Genomic DNA, 13709 nt, shown 5'->3' on the forward strand with positions numbered 1-13709 from the left:
ACATATGAATTACACTGCAAGTTTCATCATGCCCCTGTGTAATACCTCCTTCCCTTCCCCATCCCCAGCCGATCTTTGATTTGTTTTCTGACATTATTATTTAATTATTATAGAGTTTTATATAATATATATGATTCATTTTGTCTGTTTTTTTTCACCCAGCATAATAATTTTTGTATGGACCCGTTATTGTTGCATATATCATAGTTCATTCCTTTTAATGCTAGGTAATCAATTCTTACCTCTTCTGAAGACTGGTTGGTGGAGTTTATAGTATTTCTGTACTACTTTCAAAATCTTCTCATTGGCTTGTTCATTAAATCTCTCTATTTCATTTTGTACTTCATCAATATGTTCAATTGCTTCCTGCTGTTCTTTTTCTCCTTTCAGCAAGTCCAGAGCAACCAACGTTTCCTCTGGTTGGTTGGTTAACCATTATATGGATAACCTTTGCATGTTATACCATAATTTGCTTATCCTTTTACTTGTTGATAGCCATTTGGATTGTTTTCGACTTTTGGCTATCACAAATAAAACTGCAATGAACATTGTGGACAGTTTTGTATGGACAAATGCTTTCATTTTCTTGTGGAGGGGCTAGCTCTTATGGTAGGTGCATGTTTAACTTTTTAAAAGAAATTGCCAAACTGCTTTCCAAAGTTGGTGTACCATTATACCTTCACACCAGCAGTGTATAAGGGTTCCAGTTACTTCATCCCCTAAACAATACTTGGAGCCATTAATCTTTTAAATTTTTAATTAGCATTTTCCTAATGAGGTTAACAAGCATTTCTTATGCTTATATGTGGTCTGTGCATTTTCTTTGGTGAAGTGTCTAAGTCATGTCCATTTTTTTATTATTGATTTAGGGAGTTTTGAAAATATTTTAGAATCAAGTTCTTCATCAGATAAACACATTGCAAATATTTTCTCCCAGTCTGTAAATTGTCTTTTCATTCTCTTAACAGTGTCTTTCAAAGAGTAGATGCTCTTAATTTTAGTAAAATCCAATTTATCAATTTGCTGTCTTAAGAATTTTGTTTTTGGTGTCTTATCTAAGAAATGTTTGTCTAATTTGATGATACAAAGGTTTTTTCCATGTTATTCTCTAAAATTTTTACAGTTTTCATGTACATTTAGGCCTATGTTCTATTTTGAGTTAAGTGTATATATGGTATGGCATATGAATCAATTTTATCTCTTATTTTCCTCCTTCTTGTGTATTAATATCCAATGGTTTCAGTACCATTTGTAAAAAGACAATCATTACTACACTGAACTGCCTTTGCACTACTTTAGGTTGTCTACATGTATGGGTACATTTCTAGACTTAGTCTTCTACATAATTGACCTATTATCTGCTTTGACACTAATATGACACTGTCTTGACAACAAGTCTTAAAATGAGTGTTAATCCTCCAAGTTTGTTCTTCTTTTTCAAATTTGTTTTCACTATCCTATATCTTCTGTATTTCCATGTGAATTTTAGAATCAGGGTCAATTTTTACAAAAATAGCCAGCTGGGATTTTGATTGGGATTGTTATTGACATTATAAATCAATTTGGGGGAGAACTGACATCTCCCCAATATTAAGTCTTCTGAGCCATGAACATGGTTTATCTCTCCATTTATTAAGGTATTTCAAAATTTGTCTCAGCATGCATTTTTAAAAAAAATTATTTTGGAATATTTTAGAGTTAGAGAAAAGGTTACAGAACCAGTACACAGAATTTCCATGTATCCCATTCCCAATTTCCCTATCATTAACATCTTAAATCTGTATGCATTAGTCATAATTAATGAATCAATAGCAATATATTATTATTAACTAAAATCTACACTTTATTCAGATTTCCTTAGGTTTTTACCTAATGTCTTTTTTTCTGTGCCAGGATCCCATCCATCATACCATATTATATTACTTGTCATGTCTCCTTAGTCCGTTCTTGGCTGTGACAGTTTCCCTTGGTTTCCTTTGACAGTTTTGAGGAGTACTTGTAAGGCATTTTGAAGAATCTCCCTCAGTTGGGATTTATTTGATGTTTTTATCATGATTAGACTGAGGTTATTGGTTTTGGCAGAAAGACTACAGCAATAAAGTGCCCTTCTCATCCCATCCTACCCCATCATATTATATTAGGGGCACATATTGTCAACAGGACTTGTCACCATTGACGTGCCTTGATTACTGATCTGAGGAATTGTTGTTAGATTTCTCCTCTGTGAAGTTATTCTTTTTGTCTCCTTACATACTTTGAGGGAAAAGCACATGGTTTTTAGTGTACAGGTCTTGTACATCTTTTCTCTGATTTAAAACTAACTATTTAGTATTTTTGGAGCTATTGCACATTTGCAATGTTTTTTTTTATAAATTTTAATTTCCTATCATTAATTGCTAGAATTAGAAATACAGTTGATTTTTATATATTGATCTTGTAACATTGCTCACCTCACTTATTTGTTCTAGTAGTATTTGAAAATACCATCTGATTCTCTATATAGACAATCAAGTGGTCTGAAAATAAAAACAATTTTACTTCTTTCTTTATGATCTAGGTGCTTTTTATTATTTTTTTTTTCATGCCGCATTCCACTGACTAGACGTTGAATGTTGAATAGAAGCGATGAGAGCAGAAATTCTTACCCTGTTCCTGATCTTAGGAGGAACTACTCAGTCTTCTACCATTAAGTACGATGTTGTCTGTAAGTTTTTGTAGCTAACCCTTATAAGGTTGAGGAACTTCCCTTCCACTCCATGTTGGCTGAGTTTCTTTTGTTTTGCATGGGCAGGCACCAGGAACCGAACCCAGGTCTCCTGCATGGCAGGCGAGAACTCTGCCTGCTGAGCCACCATGGCCCTGAGTTTCTATTTTAAATCAGGAATAGATAGTAAATTTTGTCAAATGGTTTCTCTTTGTTTATTGAAATGACCATATGGTTTTTATTTTTTACTTTGCTAATACAGTGAATTATGTAGATAACATTTTTTTTTTCAAATAATACACCAACCTTGCATTCTAGGAATAAACCCCACTTGGTTATGATGTATTATCCTTATGTTATATTGTTTGACTCAATTTGCTAAACTTTTTTTTTAATGTCTTCTAAATGGTATTTTAAAAAACTTTTTAACATTGTTTATTGAATAGTATAATGTATTTACAAAGCAAAGAAATAAAAAAGCAATAGTTTTCAAAGCACTCTTCAACAAGTAGTTACAGGACAGATCCCAGAGTTTGTCATGGGCTACCATATGGTCATCATATTTTTCCTTCTAGCTGCTCCAGATTATAGGAGGCTAGAGGGCTTAAATATTTTTTTTTTATTATCACAATTGACTTTTTCCCCCCTTTTTTTGTGAAAAATAACATATATACAAAGAAGCTATAAATTTCAAAGCACAGTACCACAATGAGTTGTAGAACATATTTCAGACTTTGACATGGGTTATCAGTCCACAATTTTAGGTTTTTACTTCTAGAAGCTCTAAAATACTGGAGACCAAAAGAGGTATCAATTTAATGGTTCAGCATTCTTATTCATTTGCTAAATTCTATCTTCTCTGTATAACTCCACATCACCTTTGATCTTTCCATCTCTCTCTTTAGGGGTGTTTGGGCTATGGCAATTCTAAATTTTTCATATTGGAAGGGTTTGTCACTAATATGGGGTGGGGAGATGGAACTATCTGATGTTCTGGAGAGGTTGGGCTAGGTGTCAGGACTTAGCTGGACCAGGGACCCATCTGGAGGTTGTAGATTTCTGGAACGTTACTCTAGTGCCTGGAAGCCATGTGGAATCTTATATATTGCCCTAGGTGTTCTTTAGGATTGGCTGGAATGGTCCTGGTTGGGGGTTGGCAGGTTATGATAGATAGCAAGGTCTTATTGAAACTTGCGTTGAGAATAACCTCCAGAGTAGCCTCTCAGCTCTATTTGAACTCCCTCTGCCAGTGATACTTTATTAATTACACTTCTTTCCCCCCTTTTGGTCAGGATGGAATTATTGATCCCACGGTGCCAGGTCTGGATTCATCCCTGGGAGTCCTCTCCCACATCGCCAGAGAGACTTTCACCCCTGGATGTCATGTCCCACGTAGTGGGGAGGGCAATGATTTGACCTGCAGAATTGGCTTAGAAAGACTGAGGCCACATCTGTCAATCTGCTAAACTTTCATTTAGAAATTTTTGCATCTATATATTTATGAGGAATATTGATCTATAGTTTTCTTTACTTATATTTAATAGCAGTGTTATGTTGGTGTCATATAATGAATTGGAAAGTGTTCCCTCTTTTTCAGTTTTCTGGAAGAACTTGTATAGAATTGGTATTATTTCTTTCATGGGAAGACAATTACTACAACCTATTCCAAAGTTAATTTCTGTAAAATGTTAGGCTAGTGAGAAGCTCTGTGGAAACAAGGTCCTTGGGGTCAGACAGGTATGCCATACATAGAGAGTTAAAGAATTCATGTAAGCACATAGAATCCCATTTAATTTGTTTAATTAATCATTTCACAAATGTATTTTATCATAGTATCATGATACTAATAAAATCTCTCAGAACTAAAATTATTTGGGACATATTCTGAGAAACATCAAGTAAATATTGCATTGGCTGTTAATGTTCACCTTGATATTCCTTATCATGTTAGGCAAATAGCTTTTCAATATTTATTTAGTAAGAAATTTTTTTTTAAGGAACAGATACCAAATTTTAACAAATCCTATTGGGATGATCATATGTTTTTTTCTTTTTTGGTATTGAAGTAACAAATGTATTAATGCATTTCTTTATGGTGTGACCCTTAAATTACTGGAATGGTATTTAAAGGATGGTTTATTCATATATATTTTTAACATTGATCTCTTTAACAATTTGCCAGGATTTATTTAGAATTTGGTCATTATTTATAGTTGAGATAGGTCTAAAGTCTTCTTTTAGTGTGTGTGCTGTGCTAATTTTGTCAGGTTTGGGCATTAGGATTTAGTAGCTTCTTAAATTAATTGGGATTATTTCCATTTTTTTCTGTGCTGCAGATTGGTTTATACAGTGTAAGAATTGTCTGTTGTTTGGAAGTTTGGAAAATCTTGGCCATAAAACTGTCTGAACTCAGAGCCACAACTATGCCATAAATACTTGTGTGCAATTAAGGTAATGTGTGATATGTTTTAAAAATAGAGAGTGGAGGACGTGCTTGACATATTAAAGAGGACTCCTTGAAAAAATAGAGGCCCTTGTAATCAACTATAAGAAAGCATGGGCTCCTCTGTGTAGTCTAAATGACAGAAGCCTTTGGCTACATCTTTACCAACAGAAAGAAACTGTGTTGGTTAAAAACTCATTAGTCAGGAAAAAATAACCTGACACTGCCACAAAATGAGTAAAATTGAGAGAAGCTGTTGGGAACAGAGCATCCCACGTAAACAAGGGACTTACTGCCCCAAAGACAAGCAGGCCAAGGTACATACCCCCCTATGATAACTAGCCAGATATCTATGAAAAGGTAAGCACCCAGTATTCACTCAACATCACAGCCTTCTTTATGGGCAAGTCAATTCCTGTTGTCTGTTTCTTAGCGTCCCCTCTGTGTATTTGCTAATTGGAACCTGAACCTAGCATCTTTAGAGTAGGATTCACTCCTGGCATCAGAGTTGTGATTTAACCTCTCAGTAGCCCCCTCTACTTTAAACACATTTTTTTTTTATTATGATAACATATATACAACATAAAATTTATCATTTAAACCACTTTCATTTGTAAATTCAGTGACATTGATTATACTTGCTATCCATTGCCAAAACTTGTCAACACCCATTAAGGAATAATTCACCACCCCCCATCTCTTTCTCAGCCCCTGGTAATCTATAATCTACTTTTCCATCTCTGTGAATTTTCAAATTCTCGTTATTTCACATAGTGGAATCAAACAATATCTGTCCTTTTGAATCCGGCTTATTTCACTCAACATAATGTCTTCAAGGTTCAGCTATGTTGTAGCATAAATCAGAACTTCATTAATTTTTTTATAAAAAATGGATCATTATATTCCATTGTATATTTTAATTTTCTCTTGTCCCATAATGTTCTTTTGGGCATTTTCTCCTGCATTAGTAGATTTAGTCCCGAACCATGTGTTGCATTTAATTGCCATTGTCTATTTTGCCTATCTTTTTAGAAATTGTGATAGCATATATACAAAACAAACTTTCCCATCTTGACCAGTCCGAAGCATACAATTCAGTGGAATTAACTACATGCACAGTGTTGTGCCATCGTCACCACCATGCATTACCAACACAATTCCATCACCCCAAACAGAAGCCCCGCACCCATTATGCCCTAACTCCCACATACCCTGCCTCCTCCACCTGGTCAGGGGTACTCTACTTTCCATCTCTATGAATTTGCATATTCTAGCTATTCCGTGTAAGTGGAATCATCCAATATCTGCCATGTTGTTTCATGTGATTTCGCTCCATCTGATGTCTTCAAGGTTCATCCATATTGCAGCATGTATCAGAACTTCATTCTTTTTTATAGCTAATAATATTCCCTTGTGTGTATTACTACATTTTGTCCATCCATTCATCTATTGATGGACACTTGTGCTTTTCCACCTTTTGGTTATTGTAGATAATGCTGCTATGAACACTGGTATACAGTCTATTTTTTAAGATGAGTAGATTTCTACCCACAAGCGATGCCCCAACACCCAATATGTTAGATTCTCCAGAGGTGAATAAACCTTACCAAACAGAAAAAATTTATCAGGCCCTCTCTCAGGATTTTGAAACTTGAATAGAGAAGGGAAGAGTGCAAAACTTACTAGATTTGGGCCAGAGCATGCAAGAACAAAACTTGTGTACTCCTTCCCATACATTCTCGGAGTGGCCCTGAATTTTTCTTTCCTAAGGCTTGGTTCCTTAGCTCTTTTGATTCTGAGAGTTAGCTCGTATCTCCCAATAAACGTCTCCCTGCCCCGCTTTTAAACTAAACTGGACCTACTGCTTGCAATAGATAAGCCTTACTAACAGCTCAGGATATGTTTCCTCTAGTGAATATCACTGAGACTGATCATCAGTGAGCCAGAATCATGGTTTTATTTTGGCTGAAAGTATACTGCTGTTCAGATGCATCTACAAATTCACACCTGAAATGGCTCTGCAAATTGAATTTGTGGCTCAACAAACTATTGTTCAAAGTAAGCATGGAAAATATCTATAATAAAAGATTAGCATGTGTTAAGATCTGAAAATGTGTTAAGACCTGAAACCCTTTTAACTCTGATGGATGAACAGTAAAACCTCAGATAAAATATAAAATTTATTTATTTATAAAATTTAATATAAAAATTTGATGATTAAAAGAATATTACCTTTTTAAAAATTCTCTCTTTTAAAGAATTCTGACTCAGAGAAACTGAGCAAAAAGTTTTCTGAAGATATATTATTAAAGGAAAAGCCTCATTTTGATTATTACAGCCTAATTTAACAAGTGAACAGGACAGTTCCGAACTCCATATTCAAGTCAAAGTTCTACTCTCCCTCCCAATTCCAGGCTGATCTGTGGCCTGGAGACTCAGAGGTGGCAGGGGTTACTTCTTTCTCTGTTTCTCCCCTTTCTTCCCCAACCTCTTCTGGTTCTGGTTGTTTCAGAGAAAAAGGAAAAGATCAAAAAGTTTTTTTTTTTTAAATTTAATTGTTATTGTGTGTTCTTGGCTAACACTGATTTATGACAGATGCCATATCTGTGGCAGACATTCGAATTCTGACACTTCTTTGGGGCGCAGGCGTGGCTTCTTCAGAGACTGTGAGTTGGAAGGATGGGGAAACACACTGCCCAGCCCCCTGACATGAGACATGCCCTTCCTGGCTGGGGTGTTGAACTTCTCCCAGCCTCCATCCTCTGCAGTACTCCTCAGGATCTCTCTTGGCTTGGGTCCCTCATGTCAGCTGGCACCCTCTTGGGATGGGTACTTGCAAGACGCCTTCAGTCTGACTACCTTCTACATGGCCACTAGACCTTAGGAAATGCATGCATGTCTGCACACTGCTGCTCTTGCCCTCACCCTGCAGCTGTGGACCGCTCCAGCCAGCCTCACCCACCAGGAGTAGCTAGGCAAGAAGTGGGCGCTAGTCTCCATGTTTCATATAACTCTTAAATGTTGAGGGGCACTGTCAAGCCATCCTGTGAATCTCTCACTGTGCCCAGCTTTGCTGCAAGGAGATGGGACCCTAAAGTCTTAGAACCCAGCAAGCATCCAGACAGGGAGGCAGAAGCCTTCTCTCCACACAGGCACATCTGATGACTATGAGCTGCTCTCCTGAGTGTCCACCCTTGGTTTGGATGGGGGTAGGAGGTGGGGGGTGTGGAGGGAAGGAGGACACCTTGAGGAAGGGAGGTAGAATTCACTAGCCCTCACTTCAGACCAACAACTCATTATTCCTGGGAAGTCCTTGCTCCAAGGAGGCTGATTTTCAAGCTTCTATTCTTATAGACTATAAGGCAAGGAAAGGGGGCTTCATGGACCCCAGGACCCCTTGCCTGTTTTCAGGGCTCACATGTCTCTGGGTCTGCTTCTTTCTCTCCATTTAGACTATTCTCTTTAAAGACCAATTTTTTCCATGATTTCCCTGTAAACTTTGGTTTGCATGTGGCTTTGGCTTGCTCTAATATAGACCTCAATTTTACATGAACTTTCAGCTTGGTTCCCTTCAGATCAAAGGCTCTATAAATCCTAATTCCAAATACTGAGAGGACTTTAATTGGCGTAGCATAACCCAGGAGCCCAGATGTCCACCCTGGCCCTATTTTCCTTGACCAGGGAAGGAGTGGGTCAGGTAGTACAAAATGGCACCTTGCTAGAAGAGTAATACAGATCACTGTACATTGCTCTTGGCACTGCCACCAAAGTGAGGGTAAGCAGAAGGCTTCCAAGAGGATAATTTGGACAAGGGCAGAGAGGAAATCTACATGCCATTATTGTAGCAGAAATAGAGAAGTGTTTCCCTTCCCCACTCCCATGTCTACCTGCTGTCCTAGGATTAGGCTGTTCATCATCAGTGGCAGATTCTTGGGTTGAGTGAGCACAACACATGGAATGAGGTGTCTCCCAGTCCTTGGCTGGGGCTAGAGTGCCTGGGGCAAAGGGCATGGCTGTAGGCAGGGGACCGTGCGCATCTCAGAATCTGTCTAGCTCAGGCTTCAGATGTCTTCGGGTGGGATAGAATAGGACGACTCTATTCATCTGGCAAGTGAGGGCCATAGCATTGTATTTTGAAGATCGAGATGTGGAGGAAACTTAGTTTCCTTTTAGAGTGTGTAGACTTAACATTGACTCTTTCATTTGCTGTAAATTATGCCTCTTTCTTTATTCTCAAAGTACACACATATGGAGACCGCAAGGAGTCCAACATAATATATTTGCCCAGATGTACTAAGTAGGAGAAAGGCTAATCGAAGTACACTTTCCCCAAATATAGAACTGAGGTTGTGTATAGTTAAGACAGGAATTGCATGAGCCTAGACTAGAAAGAGCCCAACCCAGCCTCCTTGTCACATACCTTTAAATTGTTTTGCAGGATGATGGTGAGGACTGTGCCTGGCTGACATTTCCATATCTCCTGAATGCTAAACAGAGTCTTTTTTTTTGCATGGGCAGGCACTGGGAATAGAACCCGGGTCTCTGGCATGGCAGGCAAGAACTCTGCCACTGAGCCACTGTGACCCACCCTAGACAGAGTCTTAGAGGCACACTGTCTTCAGCCTACAACCATGGCCCATTTGCTTTGTTGCTCTTCCAGGTCTGTGAAACTCCTGTAACCTGAGTGCCCCCACCTGCCACCAACCTGTGGGTGTGAAAGAGGTCACTTTAAGACTGACACCCAATATTCCTAGCTGTATGTCTCCCACACGCTGATATGAGGTGTTGGTCTCTTCTGCTTCTTCCCCAGTTATTTCTGGGAGTTTCCCACCGTGTGCTCAGGCATTAGTCTGCCTCTCGGTCTCAGGGAGGGACCCAGTGCCCACATGTGAAACCGCCTCTGTTTCTGGCACTTCCATAGGAATGCATGGTCTCTGGACCCACCCTATTTGCTGCAAGGTGTCAAAGCTGTCTGGTGTAAGGGAGTGTGAGTGGAGGAATGAGCTTTTCCCCAGTTCTTTTACACTTTGGATGATGGAAATCATCCGCTGAAGTTGGTGGTCATCAGAAGCACCTGGGAAGCTTTGCAAATAAGGCTGCCTTTGCCTTGGGAACCTGATTTAATTGGTCTGCTGTGTAGCCCAGACTTCTGATTTTTAAAAGCTCCCCCACCAAGGTTGAGGACCACTTTCTTGCTATTTAGCTATGATTTGCAGACTAGGAGAATGGATTAGGAGCTTGTTAGAAATGCATGCTCTCAGGCCCTGTCCTGATCTACTGAACCAGAATCGCAGTGTCAGCAAGATCCCCGGGAGATTTGCATGCACGTTAAAAGTTTGAGAAGCCCTGGTTTCGACCGCAAGGGCAGTCATCCAAAATTATAAATAAGCTGATGGTAATCAGATGTGTCCTGTTGAAGTAGCATATGCATCCCCTGAACTTCAGTGCGTTCATATATGCCTTAATGTGTTGAAAAGTATCACCCATGCCTCTCCCATCTGCCAGAGCAGCTGCTCAGCATTGAAGGGGATTCCCGAGGAGTCTTTGGTTTCCCTGACTTTGTAAACTTCTAGGCTCCACAGAGCTTTAAACACCCTCTTTTGGCTGCTGAGCAGTCTTTTCATCCTCCTTCACTACCCTCTTTGTACTTGCATCCTTAAAGCCAAGAAGGTTGTTTGTTTACTCTTCTTATTCTCATAGGGGTTTAAGCAGTTGCATGCAATCCAACAAAACTAATCCCTACAGATTTGTTATGCTCTGTAACTTGGGTCTTACTGCTGTGTCCACAAAGACTTTTGAAACAACAGCTCTTTCAGCTCCTGACTTTTCCAACTTTGCTCCACAATAGAGCAAAATCAGTCCCTGGGTCTAGGTGAGAATAGTTATTTACCTCTTGTCTGTTACCTACTCTTTGGTCCACATTTCCCTCCAAGATGTCCATTTGCAAGAGTATCTTCTCTATTCTTCTACTGAGTTGGGAAAAATAAGAGCTCTACATGTATGTCAGGTGCTGTCTGTTGGCACTTACCTCCATCCTTACCCTTCTGTGCTCTCCTCTAATTTGCAAAAGGCTGGAAGTTTAAACTTTACATTTCCCAGACCCTTGCCAGCTGCTTTCCAGCTAAGGTCTGTCATTGCGAGAGATCAGAAAGCCTGAGGTAGACAGAAACCTTCCTCTCTCCCTCTCTTCCTTCCTATGTTTCTGGCTCAGGAAGCAGCAGCAGTCACCAAGGTTGGTGGGCTCCAGCGGCTATCTCTTGTTGCAGCAAGAGCGACAAAGCTCCAGAAGCCACAGCAGTTCCAAGTGCAGCTCCAGAACACGTGGCCGCTTTGTGATCTCTGGAAAGTCCCCACCCCCCTCCCATTTTGCTTCTCCAGTCCTTCCCGAACATTTGTAAACAATACTGGTTTAAATCCCTTTCGTTCTTAATATCCAGACTGGTTTCTGTTTTCCTATTTAGGTATTGATTGATACAATATGCAAATTATCTGAAACAAATAGACCTTGATCAATCAGCTGTGTTGGGGCTGGGTGCGGTGGGGGCGAGTCTCAGGCTCTATTTAACCCTGAACACCTTGATCTTTGTTGCTCACCCAGTTTGGCTTCTCCTGTTTTGAACATGACCCCTAGTGGCTGACGCTGGCTCCATCCCACAGCCTGACTTGCCCATCGCAAGCTTGGCTGCTCCCTCCCTTGCATTAACCCTCGGTCACCTCTTGTTTTGGGCTTACCCCAGATATGTCACATGCAACAGGTACAGAGTCTGTCCAATTCCTGTTCCCGGAAGCAAAGTTTATTTTTTAGTTCCAAGTGTATCAGTCAGGGTTCAACCAGAGAAGCAAAACCAATAGGATAAGGGATCTAAATATCCAAGGGATTGGTTCTAGCAATTTGGCTTATGCAATTGCAGGTGCAGGCTGAGCGGTCTCGGTGAGGCTCTTGTCTCTACATCTGATGGGAGAGCATGAAGTCTTGGGGCAGCCAGGGAGGAAAGGTGGAAGGAAGTAAAGAGCAGGCGGGAAGCCACGGGCCTGAGCTGGAACCCCACGAGGATGGCCTGACTGTGTCGGTTCTCACCTCTGACCTTGGTGCTGTGAGTGTCCTGTAGGAGCTGGGGTCTCTGTCTCGGAGCTGAACAGGCACAGCCAGCGCAGGAATCCGGGAGGCTGAAGGAGGGCCCCGGGCAAGGCAGCGAGTAATAAGTCAGCAAATCAGAAACAGTGTGTGTGCACCACACCGTGACCGTGGCTTCCCTTCTGCCCTCCAAATCGCCTAAGAATCTACCCTTGTGGCCCACCCGAACCTGAAATGTAAAAGAAAGGGAATTCTGGGCATGTGTTTCAGTTTAGCTGAGGTGACACATCACAAAGTGGTCAGACCACGATAAAAAGGTCTCTGATTACTCCTTCCTTGAGATTTTAAGACTCATCAAAGCTTCTTCTCTGGAGCCGTTTGAAACAACCCACCCTGAAACTAAGTTTCCTCCTGTGGCTAGTTCTCCTTAACTGGTTTACTGGACAGAACACCTGCAGATGCTCCCAGGGCTGTGAGGCAGAACACACCAGCCGGCACATGGCTCCTACCCAGGGTCCTTCTGGGGAGGGTGCCCCTGACAGATGTCTGCTGGTCTAGTGGCAAACAGCCATTTCAGCTGATGTTGCTTAACCCCCTCTGTTAAGTCGGGGTTCTCCAGAGACACAGAACCGACAGTGTGCATGTGTGTGTGTGTGTGTGTGCACATGCATGCACATTAAGAGATTTATTATGAGGAACTGGCAAGTTTGAATTTCATAGGGTAGGCTGCAAGCCACAAACTCTGGGAAAGGTGAAGTCTGACAAGTTTGTATTCCCCAAAGGAAGCTGCCTCATTGATGGCGAGGCAGGAATTCTGCTTTTTGATTCTGAAACCCTCAATTCTGGCTTTTAAGGGCTCCAACTGATTGGATGAGGAGACCCCCCACATTGCTGAGTACAATCTCCTTTGTTGATTGTAGATGCAATCTACTGACTTTAGATGCAAATCCGTCTATGAAGACACCCTCATAGTAACAATCAGGTCAGTGTTTGTTTGACCAAACAATTGGACACTGTAATCTAGCCAAGATGACATAATAAATTAGTCATCACATCTACTCAACAACAAATGTATATTCCTTTCAGTAACAAGAAGTGTGACAAGAACTCCCTAGCTTATCTTGAGTTCTCAACCTTGCATTTCATAAGGAAATGGGATGGACCTGTGGTCAAACATACCACAATTCTATGCAACACAGGTACCTCGATGCCTACGTCTTTTTTTTTTATTTTTTTATTTTTAGTTTTTCAGTTTTTTGGTTGGTGTCAAACTATACATGCTGTTTTAAACTTTAAAGGGTAAAATTTTCTACAAGGTCTTTTAGAAGAAGCAGCTGTCCTGCATCTCTTCCCCTCTTTGTCCCCCTCCCAAAAGCAACTATTTTCAACTCTTTTCGCTGATACTTTTGATATTTACTTCATGACTCTTAATGATATGCCTATATCCCTTCTCGCTTCTTTTTTCAGTTTAAGCACCATGGAAAATG

The 13709-nt window shown here is 40.2% G+C and overlaps 1 pseudogene; it reads right to left on the minus strand.

Moving 5' to 3' along the window:
* Positions 1–11282, minus strand: part of LOC143675518 (protein SET pseudogene) — a 13875-nt pseudogene extending 2593 nt beyond the window's left edge.
* Between the last annotated feature and the right edge of the window lie 2427 nt (positions 11283–13709).

Source organism: Tamandua tetradactyla, chromosome 3, assembly GCF_023851605.1.
Source record: "Tamandua tetradactyla isolate mTamTet1 chromosome 3, mTamTet1.pri, whole genome shotgun sequence".
Lineage (NCBI taxonomy): Eukaryota > Metazoa > Chordata > Mammalia > Pilosa > Myrmecophagidae > Tamandua > Tamandua tetradactyla.